A 12,756-nucleotide genomic window follows, 5' to 3' on the forward strand; every position below is an offset into this window, starting at 1 on the left:
ACCCGTCGATCTCGCTGGTGCATGGCTCATGCAGTATGACATTCATTAGAATGTCGCGCCCAAAGTTCATATTCATCTTTCAGTACAACTTTGGTATAAGGAAGGGCCTCTACTCATGGGTCACCCTAGGGCCCCCGAACTGCCAGGAACGGCCCTGGACACGAAAGGCATTGAAAGTCACGTGGCAACGTTACAAAATACTCCCTCCGTTCCTTTTTAATTGACTCGGATTTAGTACAAATTTGTACTAAATCTGAGTCAATTAAAAAAGAACGGAGGGAGTATATCACGGTTTTCTAATTTTTCCCCTGGTCAGTGTTGGGGCGCTTGCAATCATCGTATTCCCTCACCTTGTGTGGCATTCCTCTCCGTATCGCACCTCTCCTCCAACATCCGACTGAATGCAATTAGCTTCCGCCCTCTCGTGCCCTCTGACATATACCCCCGTAGTGGCACCTAATGGGGTTTGTGATCTTATGCTTGTAATAATTCTCCACCATAGTGAAGTTGTAACTTTGTGTGTCTGTGGTATTTTGCACAAGGGGTTTCCACGTAAAAAAATCATCTCATTTGGTTTCTATTTTGAAAAAAAACTCTCTATATATCCAAAAGGTTCTTGACACCGTAACAGTGGTGGAGCCTGTGGCCACAACTCTATCCCGTGTCGAAGTACTGCAAGAAGTCATACCTCCATGTACACCAGAAGCATATGTCAGCTAAATCTGACAAATAAGGGCAATGCTTATTGGTACTAAATCTCTCGAGCACGGGATGCTAGTGCTAGTAGATTGGTGCCTGCCCACCGTCTGGAACATCAACCACGGTGGGCTTGCCATTCCGCCGCTTCTGTGTGGCAACGACCTTGGCGACCGTGAGGCCATCATCAATGCGTACCACGACCGCTACTGCGGACCATTGATAACCTCCAAGTGCAGAGGATCACCGCAGTACAATTTGATAAGTATTTGAGTGTCGAACCCAGGAGGAGCTGAAGGTATCTCTGTGCTTAATTCTCTCCGTACTAATAAGTAATCACTTCTAATAAGTAACCAGGATGTATCCATATCCATATCAGATTAGTGTAACCAGGATGTATCTCTGTGCTTAATTCTCTCCGTACTATTAAGTAATCACTTCTACTCCGGTGCTCCTCCTCTGAAAAAAATTGTGGGCACGTCAAACACAACAATAGTGGAAATCTTTTCATACATGTTTGTAAGCGGGGACAAGATCGTAATTTCAGTGTAGGTCCACCATTCGTACAACCCTCTACAGGACTGTATGTCCCGCGTTGTGTTATACTTTGTTTTTGTACGTATCTATGGTCACTTGCGTGTGCCATAAAAATGTCCTATAAAAACTTGCTCACGTGACCTTTTTTTTCTTACGCAATGTACACATACCATATCAATACAGACGGGTATACATGGGCTGTATATGAGTTTCGGCGGACCCAACACCGAAAAAAAACTATAACCTTTCAACTTTCTTTAGGGGGAGCACCGGAGCAGCCCTCATAAGCAATAACAATGAAAAATGGCTAGTCTCTGGACTGCCGAATGCCTGTCATGTACCATTTGTTCATTCTGCCTACGGATGAAAACAGAGCGAAAAGTTTCCGACTTTTTGCGGAAAAACGAAATGAAAATACTGAAGCGGAAACGGAATTTTACAAAACGGAAACAAATTTTTTTGGTCGAAATGGAAACAGAAACGGAACAACATTTTCCGATAGAACAGAGACAAAAACGTAATTTCGGTTTTAGGTTTAGGTTTAACGTGCATGTGCCAGTCTAATAAATCTCATTAGAGCATCTCTAGCATACCAGTATAATGATCCGATCCGTAAAAAGCTGCTCGTTTACGGTTATTGATCGAAAAAAGTGCCAGAACCAGCTTCGTAAATTTGCCAAAATCGTAAAAACAATTGAGGGGTCGGTAAATGCGGCCTCCGTAGAAGAACAGTTTTGATGGCTGAAAGCGTTGGCGCGAAGGCCATTTAGCCGCACGGTGACAGTTCAGCTTGTGCCCGCCCTTCCTCCTCCGCTGCCGTCGCGCGCCGCCTAATATCCTGGCCGCATCTTTGCTCCCCATTCCGATTATAGCCGGTAGAAACCCGCCTGCCGCGCCGCCGTACTGTTCCCCACTCACGGGAGGCCATCGGCTTCCCAATCGACCGGAACCCAGCCGTAGTCGTTGCTGCCATGGATTCCGGTGAGAGCTCAAGCGTGTCTGCGTGGTAGTCTCCACACCGTGTCGCTCCATTACGAGAAGCCCGGTGCACTAACGCGGATCGTTGTGTCGCACCGAATCGGCCCACGCCACTGAGACGATTTAACTGTGCCCAAGCCACCACCACGAATCCGCCTCCACCGCGAAGGTACGCATATCTCCTCCCTTTTGAAGTATTCGATCGCAGTCGCGGCCCTATATGCCATAGAGCCCGTGCGAGTTGTTTTTGATGGAGGATTCGTTGGACTCTGATGAATCCAATTTGGATGAGTTGCTCGACGACAACATGGAGCAAATGGTTATGCTGCTTGCAGCCAAGGATCTCAAGGATAGAAAGAACAAGAGGAAGCAAGTGGGCAACATTTGTGAAGACCATTAGCAATCCGGACAACCAATCTGAATCTGAATTTGCGAAGGCACAAGAGGCACTCCGAAAAATATCATGAGAGCTTTCGGTGTTTTGCAAGCTAGGTTTGCTATAGTTTGGGGTCCAGTCGGTTTCGGGACAAAGAAATCCTCAATGACATCATGATCACTTGTGTGATTCTTCACAATATGATCATCAACGATGAGAGGGGTTTAAACTTGGAGTTCTTTTTTGACAATGTTGTTCCTGGGTGAAGCCAACAAGAAACACAGACAAAATCCAAGCATCCTATATCACTAAGAAGATCATCCCCACTATCTTATTTATCTCAACATGCAGCTATGACACCTCAGCAGGCCCACCAGATCAGCTATCCCATGTCCACGTCACCATTTATTTTCTTTTGCCCCTTTATCTTTTTCTTTGCTTTGCCGAGTGACAGCATACTTAAGCTATGCACCGATTCAGCTCCTCTACCCATTTATCTTCTCTGCTTCCTCTTCCACTGATCCATACCAAGAAGCCGATTGATTTACTCCCCAATCATTGAGACTTCCGTGTCCATTTGGTCATTTATTCCTCGCCTAGCATGTGCCCCGTCCCCTTCCTCATTCCAATTTCTTTTTTTTTTTGAGGAACACAGTACAAACGCAGACGCTCACATACACGCGCATACACTCACCCCTATGAACGCACACACGCACACCCTACCCCTATGAGCACCTCCGGAAGACTGAGCCGGCGGATTAGATCTTGAAATTGACGAAGTCACCACAGGCGCCTCGCTGTCGACGGGAACGTCGCCTCCCACTGAATGAATATTCCGCCTTTATGAGACACACAGATGTCAAACCTGGGGTTTGAACTCTGGTGGGCTGGGGATACAGTCATCCTCCTAACCACCCAACCTCAGGTTGGTTCTCTCCTCATTCCAATTTCTGGCTACGTCCTCTTGCCTGTTCGAATCCGTCGGCGATACAACTTCTCGATCTATAAATGGCTCCTCCAAGAATCCTGCTGCGAACTCCTCATTGCCTTTGTTCTGCTCTTCCGGCTAACCGGTAAACACTGGACACTCTCAAATCGCAGGAGCCTGACACCCCGCAATCTTCATCACGCTTATGGTTTCCTACTTTTTTTTTAATCCTCTGGTCTTTGTTTCTGTTGTATATCGGGATAAGCCTAGATGTCTACTATTTCTTTCCGTGTGATGCAGATCCGCATATATTTTCTTTGTTTGGTGATGCTTCTCTTCATAAGATACTTCTTGGGGCGTTTGTGAGTAATTCAATATCTTCCGTATGTGATCAGAGGAGTCTACGAGAGATTTGACAACATGTCAAAGTTGACTGTTCATGCAGTTGAAGCGCAAGTTCTGAACTATCATGAAGGCCCCTATCATGAAGCCGTTGAATCGTCTGTTCTGAACTCGAGCACCCACATGAAGCGATCGGTCATGCAGTGCCAGAATCTCACAGCTCCAGCAGCTCCAACGCCTGGAACGAGGCACGCGCCTACCTGAACCGACCGATTCAACCAGTCTGTACGATGGTGCGTGTACTCTCTCAATCAGATTCTAGATGGGCAATGCACACCTATGTACGTACTACTGTATCAACCATCCTACCTTTAACCTTTTCTCCGGAGCAAATGTCAGTCATACGCATGCTTGGTCAGTTTGCAACTTCCAACCGTGCCACTTCAGTGAATACTAGCGATCGCTAATATGCTTGAACTAGAAGAATCGGTTATTTAGATGGCCACATATATTCAGTTTTTTTTTTGCATGACTTCGAAATGAGGTTTGCTCCAGTACAACCCCCTCCCCCAAACTCAGTTTGGGCTTCTAAGCCCAAATACAAACCCATATCCAAACCCGGTAGGTATACAGATACAGAGACCTTCCGCGATCATTGTTCTGGAGCTGGAGGCTTATAAGCGGGGCAGCTGGCGAGGCTAGCCGGGATCGAGCCGTTGAGGCGGTTGCTGGACGCGGTGATGATCCACAGCCCGTGGTTCTGGAAGACACCCGCCGGTATTAGGCCGGAGAGGTCATTCTCGTCCATCTGGATGTCCGAGCTCTGCCGGGAGGGATCCGATGAGCTTGTTCTCGAACAACCACACGAACTCCATGGACAACAACCGGGAGAGTCTCGCCGGAGAAGCCGTTGGTGTGAAATTCGGATTCTGGAGCCACATCATCTCAGACATCTCCGTGACGTAGCCGCGGAACTCGCCGGTGAGGCCGCTGCTCGCAAGCCAGACAATGTCCATCTTCGTCAGGTTCTTGAACGAGTGAGGTAGTGTGCCGAGACTGAACTGATTCAGTTCGAGCGTGAGCATCTGGAGCTGGCCGCGTCAGCTCGCCGATCTCCGTCGCGACGGTTTCGGTTCTTGAGCTGCCATAACGCCCGCGGCACCTCGCCGGTGAAGCCGTTTCGTCGAGGATGAGGTAAGTGAGGTTCTTGAGCTGCGACAACGCCCATGGCTCCTCAGCTCGCCGATTGCGTTAGGGACGGGGCCGAAGACGGTGATGTTCGGGAGGGAGAGGGAGATCACTCGGCCGGCGCTGTCGCAGGAGATGTAAAGCCCAGCTGCAGTGAGAGGAGGCGTTGGAGGACGTGAGGTACCATGACGCGAGCGCCGTGCTCTTGATCTGGAGCAGAACTTGCTTCTCGTTGACATGAGCCGCGACGTGGTGCCGGATGCAGAATTGAAAGACCAGGCGGAGCATGAGGATGTGGAGGTAGGCGTGGATTGGCATTGCTATGATGTGAAATTCTGCCATGATTGACTCCGTCCTGGCCAGACAGATCGCTGTGCCTCGTCGCCGGCACGCCGCTGCTTGCCGTGCCTCTCTCCCGCTGGTTAGGACCTCTACCTGATATTCGTATCTATACGTACGATACATATTCATGTAATTTTGGGCCATACGGGTTTTTACCGGGCTAGGTATACCCACTTAGTATTAATAACGAAGAGGTATCAAGTGATCTCAGCCGTTCATATGTTTTAGTTTGCTGTGAGTTTGGGAGAGGGGGTTGTACTGAAGCAAACGCCCTTCGGAATAAGAACAATATGTTCCATTCAGATTAAAATACCTTCCTTTCACATCATGCAGGTTATAGTGAAGAAAAATACCAAATACGCATGCAGTGGAAGTGACTTCTTTCTACCACTCCATCAACCGAGAGTCTTTTATTTGAGTGACAAAGAAAAGAGAAAAACAGTTTAAACATGGGCATTGCATGGCGGAAGTATATCAGATGTGAATCTTCCATATAGTGAATCTTTGGTATATGTAGAAAACATGTCCCAGATGTCCTTCTTTCCATGAATGTATTTCTGAGTTGTTTCCGCCATTTATTTTTGCAGGTTGCATAAATTTTGCAGGTTCCAATTTGTTTTTGCAGGTTGCATAAATTTTACCAGAGTTTAGTAACTGGATTAGAATTTAACAGAGTTTTTTCGAGTGTGAAGAATTTAACATAGTGCATAACATGTTGGCAAGTGTGGCTCGCTACCTTATCTTGAGATTTTGTGTGGTATTTATTCATTCCTTCCCAGGTTGCACATGATATCTGAAGTGATTATTGCTATACATAGGAACGACATTCCAACATCTTACTAACGTGATTTGAATCAGTTTACCAGATGCGGGAAATGAATATCCAATTATGCGGTACTTTCATATTCAGTGTATCTCAATGGGTGACTTGATGTCATTAGCTTCCCTTCAGCCTAGCTTCTCGCTTTGATTTTCAGGTAAACTTTCTGAAACTGATAGTTGCCCAATGGAAATCCCGTGTCTCCATTTAATTGGCTTTTTTTCCAAGATCTCATATTTATTATGATTGTACAGACTAACGTTGCAGGATCTATGGCGCACACCGCAATAATCATTTTCGTAGCTGCAGAACCAGACCCAAAGGTTAAAATGAGCCTCTTAATATATTAGTGCTTTGATTATTTTTGTTTTGGAATTTTAACGGGGCTTCCCTCTCCATCGGCGGTGATACAAAACACTAGATCGACGCACGAGGTTTTGAGGAATGTGACCCTCTACCGGCATGAGGTGTTTGGATTTCCGGCGTTGATCGCATACTGGCGTTTAAACAGATTGTTAATTTGATGCATACGATAGTAGATGTTAGTTAATTAGCATGGCGGGCCATTTTTTTGTGACTTTCTAACTGAGCATACAGGTGTAAATGGAACCTTTTACACTGTACATGGACATGTGATGCATCATTATTAATAAGAAGTACCAGGTTATGGAAAAATATTGTCCTTACGGCGCCATTTCTTTCACTATTCCATTCTTTTTCCATGAGTACACAATCAGATATGTGGGAAAAATATTCCGCAGCAACGCGCGGGGCGTTATCTAGTTTCTTGAGACATTCCACAACATTGAGAACGCCTAGTCGTGCAAGCAGCTTCAGCTTGATCTCGTTCAGCACCATTGGCTTAGGCACAACAGTCGATAGTGTGGCACTTCTATTCGTTAATGTGTGATTTGAACCATTATTTGTGATCAAAATCATTTGTTTAATTATTTGGATTCAAACTATTGTTGTAATTAATAAGGATTCTTGTTGTATTGTGTGATGTTTAAAATGATCAAATTTTATTTTATATTGCGATCATGTTTGCATTTTGGCAAAAATATGTCACACATGTGGTGAAACAATGCAAAACCTGCTATGTTGTTCAGTTTGCGGATTTCATACGGTATCGCGCATAGTAGACCCCGCATAGACAAGCAGCATAACCACACATTCGGGAAAATATGCTGTTATGCTCTTTGCCTATAAGGGGTCTGGTCTGAGAGAGCTGGACCTTGCAGCTCACTTATCTTCTTCTCTCTAGCTCTGAAGAACTCACAGGGACAAACACACACGCACGCGCCAAGGAAGAAGAAGACAGGGGCTTTGCCAACGACACTTTTTTCTTGACACGCACAAACGCTACATCTTTTCTCACTTTCTCGTTACAGGACTCATCTGATTACAAGGCTATATATAGCCTACACACAGCACACGGTGAAGCTACTCAATTACTTGATCCTATTTCTGCTCCACTACTCGCTGTATGCACACACACGATTTTGCGCGTCTCGCTTCAACGTCACACACAACCAGGCTAAGGCAGCACACTTGTAGCTATCCTCTACTTGGACTTATTCCTATCTAATCCAAACCATTAAGCTTATCTACACACACGGTCGCAGTTTCGTCTGTGAAGACTGACGGAGCTTTCGACACGAAAATAAACAGGATAAAACTCTAAACTTGACACCAATAACAAGATTAGCTCCAACAATCACCTCCCTAATCTTGTTATTGCTTATTCCTCTCTTGAAGCCATGGTTTTCGATGTCTTCGGTGCACCTCGCACATGGCCGCCAATGTCATCTTGTCACGCCGATTGCCGTCGTCACCGTTGGCCTCACCGAGAGACGCACCTCCTAGGTCTTCACCATGAGCGCGCCGCCGTGACACGCTCGCAGCCACAAGTTTGCCGCCGGTGTCGCAGCTCACCGGCGACTAGCCTCCATGTCCTCCACCGGTGCCACACCTCGCCGGTGACTCGCCTCCATGTTGCCGTCGACGACCCACCTTGTCAACGACTCGGACATGGACGATGAACTTCTCGCGGTAATGGCCCCCGCACCTTGGCCATCACCTCCTTGCCGCAGATGACGCAACTTACCGGGCAGCATACCTTCCTCCATCGCTCGTGACGCAGCTTCACGATGATGGAGACTCCGACCTCGATCGCACGAGGCTCTGATACCAATTGATAGAGCTGGAACTTGCAGCTTACTGATCTTCTTCTCTCTAGCTCTGAAGAACAGACAGGGACAAACACACACACGCACGCGCCAAGGAAGAAGAAGACAGGGGCTTTGCCAACGAACACTTTTTCCTTGACATGCACAAACGCTACATCTTTTCTCACTTTCTCGTTACAGGACTCATCTGATTACAAGGCTATATATAGCCTACACACAGCACACGGTGAAGCTACTCAACTACTTGATCCTATTTCTGCTCCATTACTCGCTGCATGCACACACACGATTTTGCGCGTCTCACTTCAACGTCACACACGACCAGGCTAAGGCAGCACACTTGTAGCTATCCTCTACTTGGACTTATTCCTATCTAAACCAAACCATTAAGCTTATCTACACACACGGTCGCAGTTTCGTCTGTGAAGACTGACGGTGCTTTCGACACGAAAATAAACAGGACAAAACTCTAAACTTGACACCAATAACAAGATTAGCTCCAACATGGTCCGCGGAGGCACATTTTGGCCCGTAAATTGCAAATCCTGCAGACCCTAAATGCCATTCATAAATTCTAGTAGGCTTTCATGGTTCGGCCTTCCCCTATTTCCTCGTATTAGGGAATAATTTTGTTGATTCACTTAAATGCTTGATTTTTTTTAATTATCCAATGGTTTTCTTGATTTCGGAGAACATCTGCATTACTCCATTCCCACATCATATTCGATCTGTATATGTTTTCGACAATACCTAGTTCCCTTTCTGTTTCAAGGGTTTCTGTATTTGTTTTTGTTTCCACAACAGAATATGAAAACAAATGTTTATCCAAGCTCTATTTTCATCCCTAATTATTCCATGATTATAGTTCTGCTACTATTTTCAGGCCACACCGGGAGATAAACTATTTTGAAGTCATACTGCAATTAGACCATTCGGCAACTGCAAAAGAAGAATTTTCATTCCACCCTTGATGTATGCATCACAATGGATGTTTCACTTCAAGATGCTTGTCAGCTCACTTCAACCAGCAAATTTGCTGGATCTATACACGAAACTATAACAAGCCAACAAGTTCAGACAAGGGCTATGGTCCTGGAACGAAATTTGTCAACCCCAGAATTTTGAACAGTGATCCAACAGAACTAGTGTAGTGAAAGAAGCACTCTTCTGATATTTGTGTATGCAGTGTGTTTTAATCTATCAAATAAATATGTGCTAGTTAGTGTTCAATAAACATAGTGCCTAGTCTCCGTTTTTTGGTCTAATTTATTTATTTACTAGTACAAATGCCCGTGCGTTGCCACGGGTCTTCAAATTTTATTTCTTAATATACATATATAATTACAACTCGCTATGAAAATTTGAAACAAATCAGGGAAAGATACTATACAACACGATAACACCGAAGCAATAACAAGGTAACATTGTTGTGCCTCTATGTGGTTCCAAGTTCTAGCTCTTCTTTTCTTCCGCGGCCAGTCCCATAACTGTGTTCTGGGCCGTCATAACTGTTAACTCAACAACCACTCCTTTTGAATGTATTATTGTCTCACAAAATGTGTGTGTTGCAAACACAAGTCTAACTAAAGGAATGCTTCTTTTTTGATTAGTCAAAACAACACTTTGATATTCATAAATATCTGGAGACACCCCTAGATTGTAGCCTTCTGTGTCAAACATATAAAAGGGGCTTAGCAAATCTTCAATAATAGCTGGGGTAAAAAACTCCATGGGTAGGAGGTGTTGCGGATGCTAATTTTTTTAGGTAGCTTCCTCAAACCTCTTTAGCACATGCAAGCCAAAGAAAAATTAAGTAAAACACGGTTGCGATCATAGATCATTGCTTTTGTGAATCTTTCTCTAGCTCCCTTGCCTTTCCCCGTGTCTCTCCCCATTGGTTCCAGTAACCCCTACCTCAACAACAACACCACTACACGCTGCTTTGCGTTCGGTGTTTTCTCCAACTCCAAATTAAAACTAACTGCAAATGGTTTTGAATGCTTATTATAATGCAGAAAAAACCATTTGCAGAAATCACGAAGAACTTGATAGTATGAAATTCACTTACCTTGCATGCAACAAGATCCCACTGTGATACTTTACCCAAGAAAAGACTACACCTGTTATGTTATTTGTCTTGGGATGGATGCAATAGATTTCTGGATTTTTTAATAGTATGGTGATATGATTCCGCAGATTGAGAATTTTATGAGGAGCAATATATAACTGGGAATTCTAATTTGAATAGTATGATGATTTGATTAGAATTTTATATATGGAGTAGTAGTGTCATAACACATGTCACATCGCTATCATAAGGAACTTTTGTTAATAGCAAAATCTTTGTCATTGCTGCATCGAACTACCCCTAGATCCTCCTGGCGTTTCCTCTCATTGCTCCGCACCTCCTCCTCGCTTCAGTTTTAAAATTATTGTCAAATTTTTGTGCTGACATACACCTTCTATATGTCTACTTTGACAATCTTTATAGCTAGATCATTCTCGAAAATTACTTCATCTGCCATAATAACTTGCTTCCACATAAACTGGAGGCTCCGAGACAATGCAAAACCTAAGAACATGGTGACAGCTCATCATATCTTCTCTTTCTAAATAGCTGACCCCATTTTTCTGTCCTCCTATGAAGCCACGTCAACCCAATTAGCGATCCCCTCCAGTTCTCTACATGGGGCGTCACTAAGAAGGCTCGAAGAGGCACCCGACATGGGCCAGAAAGAAAAGTCAGCCCTCCACTTCCTCTCCTCAATTCATTAGTCATTACTCATCTGTTTCATATCCGTTGGTTCACGAACAGATCAAGAGACTTTGACAATCTTTAATTATACTATAGCCAAAGAAGTTCCTTTAAAAATAGTGTACATTGATTTCTAACTTATGATACAATATCGTGTTTTAAATAATAACAATAGTGCCAATCTTCCTTTTTCCTCTTTGCTCTTCCTTTCATCCATTTCTTCTCTTATGCAAATCTGTATTGAGTCATTTGCCATGTTGATATCCCGCGCTCTTATGCAAATATATATTGAGTCATTTAACATGCTGGATATCCCGCAAAAATAGAGTAATACATTTTTAGTGCTACTAAAAAAAACCCAACGTGAATTCCGCAGCAACGGGCGGGGGTATCCTCTAGTATAACTAAGTAGTTCATCCCCACTTACCTATTTCTCTAAACATGCAGCTATGCCACCTCAGAGGGCCCACCATAACAGCCATTTCTCATCCATGCAGTTTGTGTTGATGCCTACTTATTATTTCTGCATGATGCACTTCAACATGACTCCCTCTCTTCCACCATTATTTCTTCTCTACCATTATTTCTTCTCTACATGGAGTTAAACCGGTCGTTTCCTTTGGTCCCTTTGCGCTCCACTCAACATTGTGACTGCTCATCTACTTCCGCTCTCATATGAAGATGGCATCTTCCTTTCTCAAAAATATCGGCCAGATGGCCAATGTCTTCGCTTATCCTATTCCACGCACAGGACAATCCAAATTGGCTTCATCTTCCTCGCCTATCCTGATAGTTGTGTGCCTTAACCTTGTTACCATTCCATTGTACTCGACACTTGCTGTTGAAGGAAAGCAACCAAAAACAGTGAATCGATGTGTGTGCTGACACTAAGACCGTGGCGGCAATCGTGGGAGACAGGCACACCTTTGATCATCTATGTGTTTTTTTTTGGGTATAGTGGCTGATCCACGGGACAAAGTGCATACATGGTTTCTTCTGAAGGTGATTTTGATTCGGTTGTATTCCTGTGTGACTTATTATGGGGCAATCAATGATCTATCAGATAAGATGCAGACTTAATTGTTTACTATAAGATTTTGTCTCTGTTGTTTGTTCCCTTCCAATGTAAGGATAGGCCTATAACTTAATTAGCTTCTTTATATTCCTGATCAAATTATATGAATGCTCGGAAGATTCATTCAATTTATCTTCCAATTCAAACTGATACTTTGTTTTGCACATATGGTTGTTCTTTCCATGTAGTGCAGCAGTGAAAGCATATTTTGGAAGATGATTCACGTTTCTTCTAAGCCTCGAGTTTCTGGCCAGAATACCAAGATTACACAATTGATACTGCTTTTGCATACCTTTTGGGTATGCTTCATTGGCTCTACTACATGTCCCCTCTAGATTCTCTTTGCTTTGGATTCTAGCAGGGTACGAATGATTCTACATGAAGATCAATTGTTTACTATTCCACAGGTTTGCATAAGCGTATCTTGATTGCCATCTCAACAACTATACATCTCAACAACTATATATGTTACATGGTTTAATCAACAACCATTCGGAAAGAGTCACATGATATGGTGTAAACACTTAATA

The 12,756-nt window shown here is 44.1% G+C and overlaps 1 long non-coding RNA gene across 2 annotated transcripts; it reads left to right on the forward strand.

Moving 5' to 3' along the window:
- Positions 1-3,980: 3,980 nt before the first annotated feature.
- LOC127298662 (uncharacterized) lies at positions 3,981-6,858 on the forward strand. Of its 2 annotated transcripts, XR_007850024.1 has the most exons (4): positions 3,981-4,150; positions 5,721-6,364; positions 6,462-6,530; positions 6,629-6,858. It is a non-coding gene; the product is annotated as an uncharacterized lncRNA (long non-coding RNA). The 2 variants fall into 2 exon arrangements; XR_007850023.1 differs by having other exon boundaries at positions 6,462-6,858.
- The last annotated feature ends 5,898 nt before the right edge of the window (positions 6,859-12,756 follow it).

This window comes from Lolium perenne, chromosome 5 (genome assembly GCF_019359855.2).
Source record: "Lolium perenne isolate Kyuss_39 chromosome 5, Kyuss_2.0, whole genome shotgun sequence".
Lineage (NCBI taxonomy): Eukaryota > Viridiplantae > Streptophyta > Magnoliopsida > Poales > Poaceae > Lolium > Lolium perenne.